The following is a 13224-nucleotide window of genomic DNA, read 5'->3' as shown; positions in this document are numbered from 1 at the left end:
GGTTCTGTCCTCTCCCCCGTGCTTTTCAACATCTACATGCAGCCGCTGGGAGAGATCATCAGGGGGTTTTGGGCTGGGTGTTCATCAATACGCAGATGATACCCAGCTCTACCTCTCTTTCAAATCAGAATCAGTGAAGGCGGTGGAGGTCCTGTGTGAGTGTCTGGAGGCAGTTGGAGAATGGATGGTGGCTAAGAGATTGAGGCTGAATCCTGACAAGACAGAAGTACTATTTTTGGGGGACAGGAGGCGGGCAGGTGTGGAGGACTCCCTGGTCCTGAATAGGGTAACTGTGCCCTTGAAGGACCAGGTGTGCAGCCTGGGAGTCATTTTGGACTCACAGCTGTCCATGGAGGCGCAGGTCAATTCTGTGTCCAGGGCAGCTGTTTACCAGCTCCATCTGGTACGCAGGCTGAGACCCTATCTGCCCACGGACTGTCTCGCCAGAGTGGTGCATGCTCTAGTTATCTCTTGCTTGGACTACAGTGGTACCTCGGGTTACATATGCTTCAGGTTACATACGCTTCAGGTTACACACTCCACTAACCCAGAAATAGTGCTTCAGGTTAAGAACTTTGCTTCGGGATAAGAACAGAAATCGGGCTCCGGCGGCGTGGCAGCAGCAGGAGGCCCCATTAGCTAAAGTGGTGCTTCAGGTTAAGAACAGTTTCAGGTTAAGAACGGACCTCTGGAACGAATTAAGTACTTAACCTGAGGTACCACTGTACTGCAATGCGCTCTATGTGGGGCTACCTTTGAAGGTAATCCAGAATGTGGTAGCTAGACTGGTGACTGGGAGCGGCCGCCGAGACCATATAACACCAGTTTGTGAAAAACCTACATTGGCTCCCAGTATGTTTCTGAGCACAATTCAAAGTGTTGGTGCTGACCTTTAAAGCCCTAAACGGTCTCAGTCCAGTATACCTGAAGGATTGTCTCCACCCCCATTGTTCTGCCTGGACACTGAGGTCCAGTGCCAAGGGCCTTCTGGTGGTTCCCTCACTGCGAGAAGCCAAGTTACAGGGAACCAGGCAGAGGGCCTTCTTGGTAGTGGCACCCGCCCTGTGGAACGCCCTTCCAGCAGATGTCAAAGAGAAAAACAACTACCAGACTTTTAGAAGACATCTGAAGGCAACCCTGTTTAGGGAAGCTTTTAATGTTTATTAGACTATTGTATTTTAATATTCTGTTGGAAGCTGCCCAGAGTGGCTGGGGAAACCCAGCCAGATGGGTGGGGTATAAATAATAAATCATTATTATTGTTATTATTAGAAGAACTCCCATCAGTCTTGGTCAGGCCAGAACAGTACCAATCACAGCTGTTCTCTCTCTCTCTCTCTCTCTCTCTCTCTCTCTCTCTCTCTCTCTCTATCTCTCTCTCTCTCTCTCATAGGATCTTAGACAGCAGGAGTGCCTGCTCCTATATTTGCAATCACTAACACTGATCCAAGTTTCTTTTTTGCACCTGTTGGCAGACGCCAAAAAGGATGGGGAAATGAGAGAGTTCAGTTGGCAGAACACGAGTCTCTTAATTCCAGGCTTGTGGGTTCAAGCCCCAAGCTGAGCAAAATATTCCTGCTTTACAGGGGGTTGGACTAGATGGTCCTTGCGGTCCCTTCCAATTCTGTGATTCTATGTACAGTGACCTTCAGAAGCAGCTCTGTTGAAATGAGGCCAAAAGGCCCATCGGCAATGACCAGCCTGGTGCTCCCAGAAAACTCAGAAGCAGATAGTGAAGGTCCTGAGAGTACAATGGGGTGGTTAAAGAGAAATGTAAACTCTGTCTCATTGTCCCATATTTAATATTTAAGAAGAAGACAGTGATATAAACAACCCCTGTACCTCACTCAGTCACCATCACGGTCACAGTTATGAGTGCCCCCCCCCCTTGCTGGATTTACACATCTGATTGACCTTTTACAGCTGTATTCTCAAAAATTAACAAACATATATACATACAGTGGTACCTCAGGTTACAGACACTTCATGTTACAGACTCCGCTAACCCAGAAATATTACCTCGGGTTAAGAACTTTGCTTCAGGATGAGAACAGAAATCGCGCGGTGGCGGCAGCGGGAGGCCCCATTAGCTAAAGTGGTGCTTCAGGTTAAGAACGGTTTCAGGTTAAGACCTCCACAACAAATTAAGATCTTAACCAGAGGTATCACTGTACTTTTTATTAAAGAGTGAGGTTCTACAGCTGGTCTACCTCAATGCATGCAGCTGAGTGAGTCCCTGCATTCGCTGTGGTATGCTTTAAGAAATTGAACACTCTCTGTGTGTACATACGTATGCATCACTGTGGTGGGCATGTGTTCAAAATGTGGCAAACCAGCGCTTTTGTTGGCCCTCCTCCGAGGGGAGCCATGGACGGCTGCCCTAATGCCCTTTCTTGACAGCACCCCTGACCACTCGTCTCTTCCTGGGGCCTCTCCTGTCCAACTTTGGCTCTGAAAGGGATCCTCCATGCTGTAAGGTGATCTGGTGCACAGCTGCCTTCTCCAGCACTTAGAGGAGAGCAACTTGGGAAGTCAAAACAACTTGAGGAATTCTGTTTCACTAAAAATAGCTGCTGGAGAAACCCTGTGACTTGCCGCTTCTTTGGCTGGGCATGGCAGGCCTCTGACCCTTTTTACTGCATGGGTTGTTCTTCTGTCAACCTCCCCCTCCCCACGGTCTACCAGGTTCAGAGGGTTGTTCCTCTGGAGTGTTTTCCCAAGGCCTCGGGAAACTAGGAGAAGGAGTTGTGTTGTTTTTTTAAGACAGAGATTTGTGTTTTGTTTTGTTTTTGTGCCATTGTTCTTGGGGATTTTTTAAGCACATGCTAAACGCATAGGATTAATTCAGGATTTTTACTTCTGTAGAGCGCTGGAACTCTTGGCCAGGAATAGCTTCTAAGGCACACAGCTCACGGCCCTTTCTCGGATTAAGGTAGGTGACACAGTGATGGTGGGGAGGGGAGCGTTGTTTGGGTGAACTGGATCCAACTTTGAAAGAAAATAAAAAGCTGGTGCATCCAGGGAAGAACATGAAAGGGTATCGTTGGTTTTTGCACTGTTTATGTAGGTTCTTTACAAGCTCCCATCTCCCCCTCGCATAATTCCCTTATGGTTTAACTGGAATTACAAAGAGGATAAGGATAGTCTGGTTGGGTCTGACCGGATCCTTCTTTCTACTGTGGCCTTGGGAAGCCAGCAAGGAGTGGGTAGTGGTGAATATCCCTCTCCTGCTGTTGCCCATTTGGGAAGCAGCATTCGGGATATACTGCTTGTAAATATGGAGGGTCCATTTAACTCTCGCAGCTTGTGGCCAATCTCTCTTCTTCCTCTGTGTTTCCCCCCAGAATCAATCTTTGCCAACCAGTGCTGGTGGAGGCTGATGGGAATTGTAGCCCAAAGCACCGGGAGGATGCCAAGTTGGCAAAGACTGCCTAAAATTCCCTCTAAGCTAGTGGCCATCTCTGCCTTGAATTTCAATAACTGTACAGGTGAAGAAGTCCTTTCTTTGTCTGACTTGAATCATCCGCCCTTTATTCCAGTTTCGACAGATCCTAAGTTCTTGATGATTTGAGAGACAGAGGGGGGAAGTCCTTGTAGCATAGCCATTTTCTCCACATCCACCGAGAAGCTCTTTCAGTGCTGTCCTGTCCCTCATTGCTGAAGTAGAGCATATGCTTTACCCGCAGAAGGTCACAGCATCAGTCTCCAACATCTCCAGCAACGGATGGGAGAAACCCTGCCTGAAACCCTGGAGAGCTGCTGCTAGTCAGTGTAGACAATACCAAGGGTCTGAGGCAGCATGAGGCAGCTTCCTGTGGTGCTATGCTGCTCGCCACTCCAAGTAAAATAAAAAGTTATTCAAATGCTTTCAAACTTTCCTTCTGGAGGAGGTTTCCCAACCACCTGATCATGTTTGGGTTGCATTGCTAGGTACATAAAGGATGTGGGACACTGGCCCATGACACAGGTTTTCACCAGATTTTCAAATGCTAATTTACAAATATAGATTCTCTGGAGAAGTTAAGATGATGGGCAGCTGAAGTCTCACACCATCATTTTGCCCTGGTGCCCTTTTATGCAAAGTATTTTTTTAAAGCTTTCTTAAAAGGGGAGGGCAATGGGGTAAGATATCCTGGGCTTGGAGTGACAAATCTTTGCCTCCCTGCCCCTCAAAGAAAACACTTCTGTTTGTGCTGTAACATTTAACCGTCTTTGTTCCATGACTCTCTTACTGGAGACTCCCTAGTCTTCCAGACTCCTTGTGTTTGTCAACAACCCTGCCTTCTCCAGCAGCAAATGAAATGCAATCCTGAATTGGAGATGGCTTCACTTGAATCATGGAATAACAGCGGAAAGGGTTGGGATGGAAAATGTAGGGGTGATGGGGAGATTTGGTCCCTGATCCCCTTTTTTGCAGTGGTTTGTAGAATTTCTGTAAAATGTAAGATGAATCCATTCCTTACTACCATGACACCATGCATGGAAAATTCAGAAGTGCAGGGTAGTCACAGCCGCACAACACACCCTTCTAAGATTATGCAACCCTTTAATATTATGCAATAATATTATAATTAGGAATGCATTGCAGTCACCAGTTCAGATGTCCACATGTTGCTACTCTTTTCTCTGCAGTAGAATGGACAGTTTGGAAGTGTTCTGATATATTCTTTCAGAGTGGTGTAAGTCATGTTTTTCTTGAAGTCCTATTGTACGTAGCAGAACTTGCAGCCACTCTCCTGAAACTGAAGCACCTGGTGTTTTCACTGTTCCTGTGTGCTTTGGAGCACACAGAACAATCTGTGCTCTGTGTTCTTCCTGGGCACCTTCTCCAGAGTGACCCTAGGAGCCAATAAGAGGCTAAATCACCTCCTTGATGATGATGATGATGATGATTTTTTAAATATGCATACCATCCTTCATCTTAAGATCACAGGGCAGTTAACAACACAGAAATACAAAACAAGAACACAAACTACATAAAAACAAGAACAAGAACAAGAGCAAAAACAAAAACTCCTCCCCTCCAATCAGCTCAAATTGGTTCCAATCAGCTCAAAGGGTGAGAAGATTTATTTCCAGAGGCTAAAAAACTCACTTTCCTGCTAATTGAGTGGCTGAAGGAAATTGGAGCCAGAAAGTCTGCTGGGACCCTGCTGCAGTAATAGCAATGGATCTTCAACCCTGAACCACTGCTCCTTCAGCCACACATTAGTGGCAGAGCAGGGGTTGGCAAGGTTTACCTCGCCTGGGCTGATTAACTCAAGCAAAGATCCCTCCATGGGCCAGATTGCTCATGTGCGTGAGCGTGCATGCTTGCGATTTCCAGTGTCTGCGTCTGCACAGACGTGATTTCCAGTGCCGCTGAAGCGAGTCCCCACACCACACTGTGCCAGTTTAGCGCAGCACACTGGGACTCGACGAGTGGGCAGCTTGGTTTGGGGGCAGCTCATGGGCCAGTTAAATGACCCCCGTGGGCTGCTTGTGGCCCATGGGCCTTCTGTTGCCATCCCCTGGTGGTAGACCATCTGCTTTGTATGCAGAAGGTCTCAGATTCAATCCCCATCATCTCCAGGTAGGGCTGGAAATATTCCTACCTGAAACCCTGAAGAACAGTTGCCTGCTGTGTGGACAATACTAAGTTTGCTGGACCAGAAGCCTGGCTTAGTATAAAGCATGTTCTGATATCACATCATCCTTAGCCGAGTTTGTTGTTGGAAGTGTGTGTGGAGAAGCACGTCAGCTTTCAGGAGAGAAAGAAATAGCTGTTGAGAGCAATCAGCTAGCACTCTCTGAAGCACAATGTGCCATCTTTGCCACCACCTGTAAAGAGTGTCATTCTGATTCCTATCAAGGTGTCCCAAACAGAAAACACAATTTTATTTGTTCAGGTAGGTAGCCATGTTGGTCTGACACAGTTGAAATAAAAAATAAAAAAATAAAATAAATAAAATTTCCAGTAGCACCTTAGAGCCCAACTAAGTTTGTTCTGGGTATTTTTTTTTAAAAAAAAATATTTGTTGTTTTTATTATTTACTCTCATTTCTTGCCATTGAAACCTGCCCTTCCCTGCAGGGCAGGATCTCGGCCTAACCCTGCCCACCCTCTCAATTTTATCCTCCCCTAACAACCTTGCAATGTAGGTGAAGCTGAGAAGGAGTCATTAGCCCAAGGTCACCCAGTAAGCTTCCTAGCTGAGCAGAGATTTGATCCAGTGTCCTATCTCTTGCTTTTGTCTGATGCTCACACCATTTCATCATTCCTCGCTCTCACCTCCTGGTCCAACTTTGCTTGGTTCCACAGGCTTTCAGTAACAGGAAGAAAAAACACCTATTCCCCAACCCAGATTTAGACATCTAAAAGTGGCTGTGTTAATGATTGAAAGACTATTTGGCACTAAAATATGTGTTATAAACTCTGTCTCTCTTTGTTATTGTACTGAGTACAATGGCTCTTCTCCAATTCAGGGTGACAAGTGAGGGCTGCAAAAGAATGTTGCAGTGCAAAGTTTTGCTGTTTATGATTCTAGCTCCTCTGTTCTGCTTTTTTACAGTTTTCCATGTCCCCTGCCCCACAGTGGCCAGTGTAGGGTTACTGTATTTTAAAGAGCAAAAAAGAGAGGATACATTTGCTGATGTCTACTTTTAACTATGGATCTTTATGATGACCTTTTTACATATCCATGAAAAAGAGGGCATGTCCTGGATAAAGAGGTCAACCCTACTTCATAGAATCATATAAATGTAGAATTAAAAGTGACCACAAGGGTCATCTGGTCCAACCCTCTGCAATGCAGGAATCTTTTGCCCAACATGGCACTCGAACCCATGACCCTGAGATTATGTTCTACCCACTGTCCTACTCTGTGGCCATAGAGCATGCTCAGTTCCCATTCGGCTGTTTTGGAGTTGCCTTCTAAAGATTTTCTGTGTTTCTGCTAACTTAAGGGATTCACCAAGCCTTCTTACACCTTGAGTAAGGGAGACATTAAATAAATGTATAATAGAACGCATGGTATGGTGAAAGTGGGTAGAGAAAAGTTTTTTTTTCTCCTTCTCTCATTGCACTAGAACATAGAGCCATCCAGTGAAGAGGAATGTTGGAAGATTCATAACAGACAAAAGGAAGGCCTTCTGCACATAGCACATTGTTGTACCACACAGCAAGAGACAGTGATGGCCACCAACCTGGGTGGCTTTAAAAGAGAATTAGACAAATCCATGGAGGAGAAGGCTCTCCATGGCTGCTAGCCACAATCCGCATATTCCACCTTCACTGTTGGAATGGGTGAATGAATACCAGTTGCTGAGGATTACAAGTGGGGAGAGTCCTGCTTCAGGGCTTTTCATGGGCATCTGTTGGCCACTGTGAGAAGAGGGTGCTAGACCAGATGGGTCCCCTCTTGGCTTGATCCAGTATGGCTCTTCTTACAGTCTATTGTGCATTGGCAAATGCCCTTTTGGCTACAGAAGGACTGATATGCGGAGACCTGAGATAAGTATTGGAATATAAGACTCTAATACTCGTATCTCAACTTTCTAACATTATGGAACTCAAAGTAGTGCTCCACTGGGATCCCAGGTGATCTCCTATCCAGGCATTGACCAGACCGAGGTGGCTGTATCCAACCATTCCTGGAATTAGACCCTTAATAAAACCATACCAAAATATGTGCCTTTGTGATCTGCAGAAAACCATGCTCCAGATATGGAAATGTTCTGGGAGTGCTAAATATTTTAAAAAGAAAAGAAGAAAAGAAAAAAGCAAGCAGACTGAAAGGGCTTGTGGTGGCTGACATCTTATGCAGCTCTGCTGTGGTCTATGAATTAATTGCTGCCTAGCTCCAGACAGCTCCAGAAGGCAAATGTTTCCTGCTCATTAAATTCTGTCTGTGACATTGTGCCTGGGTCAGACTATTGGGGGTTCTGACTTTCAGACAGCAAATGGGGCAATGAAGCAGAAAGACCCCATTGATTGTGATTGGCCAGGAGATGGATGACATCAGCTGGGAACATCCACACCTCCTTATCATTATCCAACACTCTTAAAATGCTGGTGCTTCCTGAAAGGCTGGGAAGGGACAGAGCAGGAAGGGTTGGGTAGTGCGAGCATATATCCTATGCACATGTAGCCAGCCATTAATTAGATCTGATTCTAGCTCTTGCCTGCAAAGCCTGTGACCCATGAAACAATTCACCAACCACATGTGGTGCCTCTTGTGTCTGGCAGTGTGCAGGGCTCATTGAGTGGGCTACATTCAACTAGCAGTGCAGGTCAGTGTAGGAGAGCTACAGTTCCACTCAAGTCTTGCTTGCGGGCTTAAAATAGGCATCAGGTCTGCTGTGAGAACAGGACGCTGGATGAGGTGAGCTGCTGGGCTTGACCTTGCAGCCATGGCCAGAGGAAGCAATGCTTCTGAATACCCACTGCTGGGAACCACAGGAGGAGAGAGTTGGTTTTGTGTTCAGATCCTGCTTTCGGGCTTCCCATGGGGGCATCTGGGTGGCCACTGTGAGAACAGGATGCTGGACTAGATGAGCCACTGGCCTGATCCAGCAGGCTCTCCTTATGTTCTTGTGCGGTTACCTCTGTTGAGGGGCCACTACTTACAACCCTTCTCCACTGATGCAAAAATCTGAGGCACGTGTATAATTTCTGATAAGCATTCTTAAAACTCAAGCTGGGAAACCTTCAAAAGAACTATTGAGATATGAATTGCATGAGTTTGGAGCATTCCTAGTGTCCTCTAGTAGCAACCCACATCGTTCCCTCTCTAAGGCTGCAATTTTGAATCTGTTTTAATCTTCTTCTTTTGAAGTTTGCATCAATTAATAAGACACCTCCAGTTAATCAGGTGACACTGTTTAACATAAAAGGTGATTATTCTTAGTATAAGTAGCTGGAGACATTAGATGCCATTTCAGATGAGGTCTTCTCCCTTCAGTCTTCTGCAGGAGGGATGGCCTCTCTTTAGGGCAACATGTAAAGACAAACCATTAAAAAGTGTTATTCCCTCCTCTTCAACCTCCTCATTGTTTCACTGTGTGAAATGTATGCATACATGTATGCATAAAGATTGCTTCCGTCAGATAACAAGGCAGCTGTCATCTATCAGGTAGCTCAACTGGTAGACCCCTTAATCTCAGGGTTGTGGGTTCAAGGCCCACATTGGGTGCAAGATTCCTGCCTTGCGATGGGTTGGACTAGATGACCCTTGTGGCATCTACCAACTCTGCAATTCTATGATCCTACCTACCTACCTACAGTACTATATTTCTAGAAAAAGAGGTGTCAGAACTCACCATGAACGCCTTGTTCTCTTATAATGGCAATGGTGCCCAACTGAGAGGTGCTGGAATTTTGTTGCAGTGAGTTCCAGCTGATTAAATAAACCCCTGCACCTACTTATCTATCATATAATTGTGTGGATCAACCCACATAAGCAGACATTGTCTGCTGTCCTCGGTGCTGACTGTGAATGGGCAACTTAATGGATCCAGCTGCTCTCCCTTCTTATGATCCATTATCCTTAAACCAAACTTGGACTGGACAGTCCATAAAATAGAGGATTGCATTCTGCAAAGTAGGACACATCCCCATTATTGGAGTGGGGCATCAGAGTAGATTGAGAATGGGGAACCTCAGGCCTGCAGAGTCTCTCCTTCTGGCCCTTCAAACTTGCCCCAAGTCACCCCTCATCTCTGCAATCCACTCTCTGGTCTTGCTTTTGCCAGGCTAGACTGTGTCCTTGAACACTGATCATGCCTTTTGCTTGCCTGCATGGAGGGTAGAAAGGATTGTGTGAGCATGGGCAGAAAGCAGCCTAGTGAACAAAGGTATAATTCACATTAGTTGCCCTGCCCACTTTTGCATCCATCCCCACTTGTCACTGGCATATGGCCCCCAGAAGGTCACCTGGAGAGGAATGTGGCCCTCAGTTTGAAAAAAAGCTTTCACACCCCTGGGATTAATGGAAGATTGCTGTTTTAGGCATAAAGTGATTTATTGACTGACTCCAGAATATCAGCCAAGAGAAGCTCAGCATGCATTCAAATCCAGTCAAAATTTGCATTTTAAGTTTTGCAATGCAAGACTTTGAGTGGAGGGCGCAGCTCTCCCTCCTCCAAAATGCACGTTCAGTGACACCAAAGGTAATCATCACTTTTCTTTTCCTCTTTAAGAAAATGCTCAACATCCTTCTTGGGGAGTTATTTGGCATTTACGATGAAGATGATGTTACCTTTGGAAGCCATTCAGTATTGCTGAACACCAAGATGTGTGTCCAGGATTGGAGAACTTCCTCAACTCATCAAAGTCACACACACACACACACACACACACACACACGTACCACTTAAAGAATTTTAAAATCCAGATTTTTCATAATTTGTTTACGGCTGAAGGCGTGGACAATACATAACCTATGGATTACAGATGACCAAGCATGCAAAAGGAAGGGAGATAGTAGTAATGGGGGACTTCAATTACCCGGATATTTGTTGGATGTCAAACTCAGCCAAGAGCATAAGGTCAAACAGATTCCTCACTGGCCTTGCAGACAACTTCATTGTCCAGATAGTGGGAGAAGCAACAAGAGGAACAGCCATTTTAGATCTGGTCCTAACCAATGTTGATGACCTGGTTAGTGGGGTAGAAGTGGAAGGATCATTAGGCGCGAGTGATCATGCTCTTCTGAAGTTTACTATACAGCGGAAAGGAGCAGCCAAGCATACTAGGACTCAATTTCTTGACTTTAAGAAAGCCGACTTCATAAAACTTAGGGAAGTGCTGGGTGAGATCCCATGGACAGTAATACTAAAAGGAAAGGGAGTTCATGATGGCTGGGAGTTTGTTAAGAGGGAGATAGTAAAAGCACAACTTCAGGCAATACCAATGAGACGGAAACATGGAAGGTGCCTAAAGAAGCCAGGGTGGCTATCTAAATAACTTTTAATTGAGTTAAGATTAAAAAAGGATGTGCACAAAAAATGGAAAAGGGGGGAAACCACCAAAGAGGAATTCAAACAAATAGCTAGCACATGTAGACACAAAGTCAGAAAAGCTAAAGCACAGAATGAACTCAGGCTTGCTAGAGAGGTTAAAAGCAACAAAAAAGGCTTTTATGGGTATGTCCGTAGCAAAAGGAAGAACAAAGAAACAGTGGGGTCACTCAGAGGAGAAGATGGTGAAATGCAAACAGGGGACACAGAAAGGGCTGAACTCCTCAATGCCTTCTTTGCCTCAGTCTTCTGCGATAAAGAAAACAATGCCCGACCTGAAGAATTTGGAGCAAATGATTCAGCAGAGGAAACACAGCCCAGAATAACTAAGAAGATAGTACAAGAATACTTGGCTAGTTTAGATGTATTCAAGTCTCCAGGGCCAGACGAACTGCATCCAAGAGTATTAAAAGAACTGGCAGATGTGATCTCAGAACCACTGGCAGTCATCTTTGAGAATTCCTGGAGAACAGACTGGAGGAGGGCAAATGTTGTCCCTATTTTCAAAAAGGGGGAAAGAGAGGACTCAAATAATTATCGCCCAGTCAGTCTGACATCAATACCAGGGAAGATTCTGGAGCAGATCATTAAGCAAACAGTCTGTGAGCACCTAGAATGGAATGCTGTGATCACCAATAGTCAGCATGGATTTCTGAAAAATAAGTCATGTCAGACTAACCTGATCTCGTTTTTTGACAGAATTACAAGCCTGGTAGATGAAGGGAACGCAGTGGATGTAGCCTATCTTGATTTCAGCAAGGCATTTGACAAGGTGCCCCATGATATTCTTGTAAAGAAGCTGGTAAAATGACTATGCTACCACTCAGTGGATTTGTAACTGGCTGACTGACCGAACCCAAAGGGTGCTCATCAATGGTTCCTCTTCATCCTGGAGAAGAGTGACTAGTGGGGTGCCACAGGGTTCTGTCTTGGGCCCGGTCTTATTCAACATCTTTATCAACGACTTGGATGATGGACTCAAGGGCATCCTGATCAAATTTGCAGATGACACCAAACTGGGAGGGGTGGCTAACACCCCAGAGGACAGGATCACACTTGAAAACGACCTTGACAGATTAGAGAACTGGGCCAAAACAAACAAGATGAACTTTAACAGGGAGAAATGTAAAGTATTGCACTTGGGCAAAAAAAATGAGAGGCACAAATACAAGATGGGTGACACCTGGCTTGAGAGCAGTACATGTGAAAAGGATCTAGGAGTCTTGGTTGACCACAAACTTGACATGAGCCAACAGTGTGACGCGGCAGCTAAAAAAGCCAATGCAATTCTGGGCTGCATCAATAGGAGTATAGCATCTAGATCAAGGGAAGTAATAGTGCCACTGTATTCTGCTCTGGTCAGACCTCACCTGGAGTACTGTGTCCAGTTCTGGGCACCACAGTTCAAGAAGGACACTGACAAACTGGAATGTGTCCAGAGGAGGGCAACCAAAATGGTCAAAGGCCTAGAAACGATGCCTTATGAGGAAAGGCTAAGGGAGCTGGGCATGTTTAGCCTGGAGAAGAGGAGGTTAAGAGGTGATATGATAGCCATGTTCAAATATATAAAAGGATGTCACATAGAGGAGGGAGAAAGGTTGTTTTCTGCTGCTCCAGAGAAGCGGACACGGAGCAATGGATCCAAACTACAAGAAAGAAGATTCCACCTAAACATTAGGAAGAACTTCCTGACAGTAAGAGCTGTTCAACAGTGGAATTTGCTGCCACGGAGTGTGGTGGAGTCTCCTACTTTGGAGGTCTTTAAGCAGAGGCTTGACAACCATATGTCAGGAGTGCTCTGATGGTGTTTCCTGCTTGGCAGGGGATTGGACTCGATGGCCCTTGTGGTCTATTCCAACTCTATGATTCTATGATTCTTTTCACCAGGTGACTTGGCAAGTCCTACCATTCTGTTGGATGGGGACTTACCTGAGGGAGAAAGGATGGCAAACACTATCCCCCCCCCTCTTAATTAGGAAGAAGAATTCACAAGCAGTGGGAGAACAATTGTTGTGGATTCTTATCCTCATGGTTCTTGCCTTGGTGGACCTTTCCAACTCCTCTGTTCAGCTTTGGTTCTGTTGGCTTCAGGGGCTGCAGGACATCAAGAGTCAGCACAGCCAGGCATTTCCTGGGGGCTGCTGACAAGAGCCTCCTGGGACTGGGCCTCCTCTTCACCATTGCAGCCTCCTTGCTTCACCCTCCTCTTGCTCTTGCCCAGGTAACA

General features: G+C 45.7%; 1 protein-coding gene across 5 annotated transcripts in view; it reads left to right on the top strand.

Annotated features, from left to right (window-relative positions):
• Window positions 1-2593: 2593 nt before the first annotated feature.
• FGF13 (fibroblast growth factor 13) overlaps window positions 2594-13224 on the top strand; it is a 235833-nt gene continuing 225202 nt past the window's right edge. Inside the window, exon 1 of one of the 5 annotated variants that reach the window (XM_083486599.1) lies at window positions 2594-2932. The gene's annotated coding sequence lies outside the window, so the exon portion shown is untranslated. The remainder of the gene's footprint in view (window positions 2933-13224) is intronic. The other 4 variants (XM_083486598.1, XM_083486596.1, XM_083486601.1 and 1 more) reach the window with 4 other exon arrangements.

This window comes from Podarcis liolepis (genome assembly GCF_965112155.1).
Source record: "Podarcis liolepis genome assembly, chromosome: Z".
NCBI lineage: Eukaryota > Metazoa > Chordata > Lepidosauria > Squamata > Lacertidae > Podarcis > Podarcis liolepis.
Note: the sequence above shows the minus strand (reverse complement) of the source record. Positions and strands in the feature narration are given on the sequence as shown.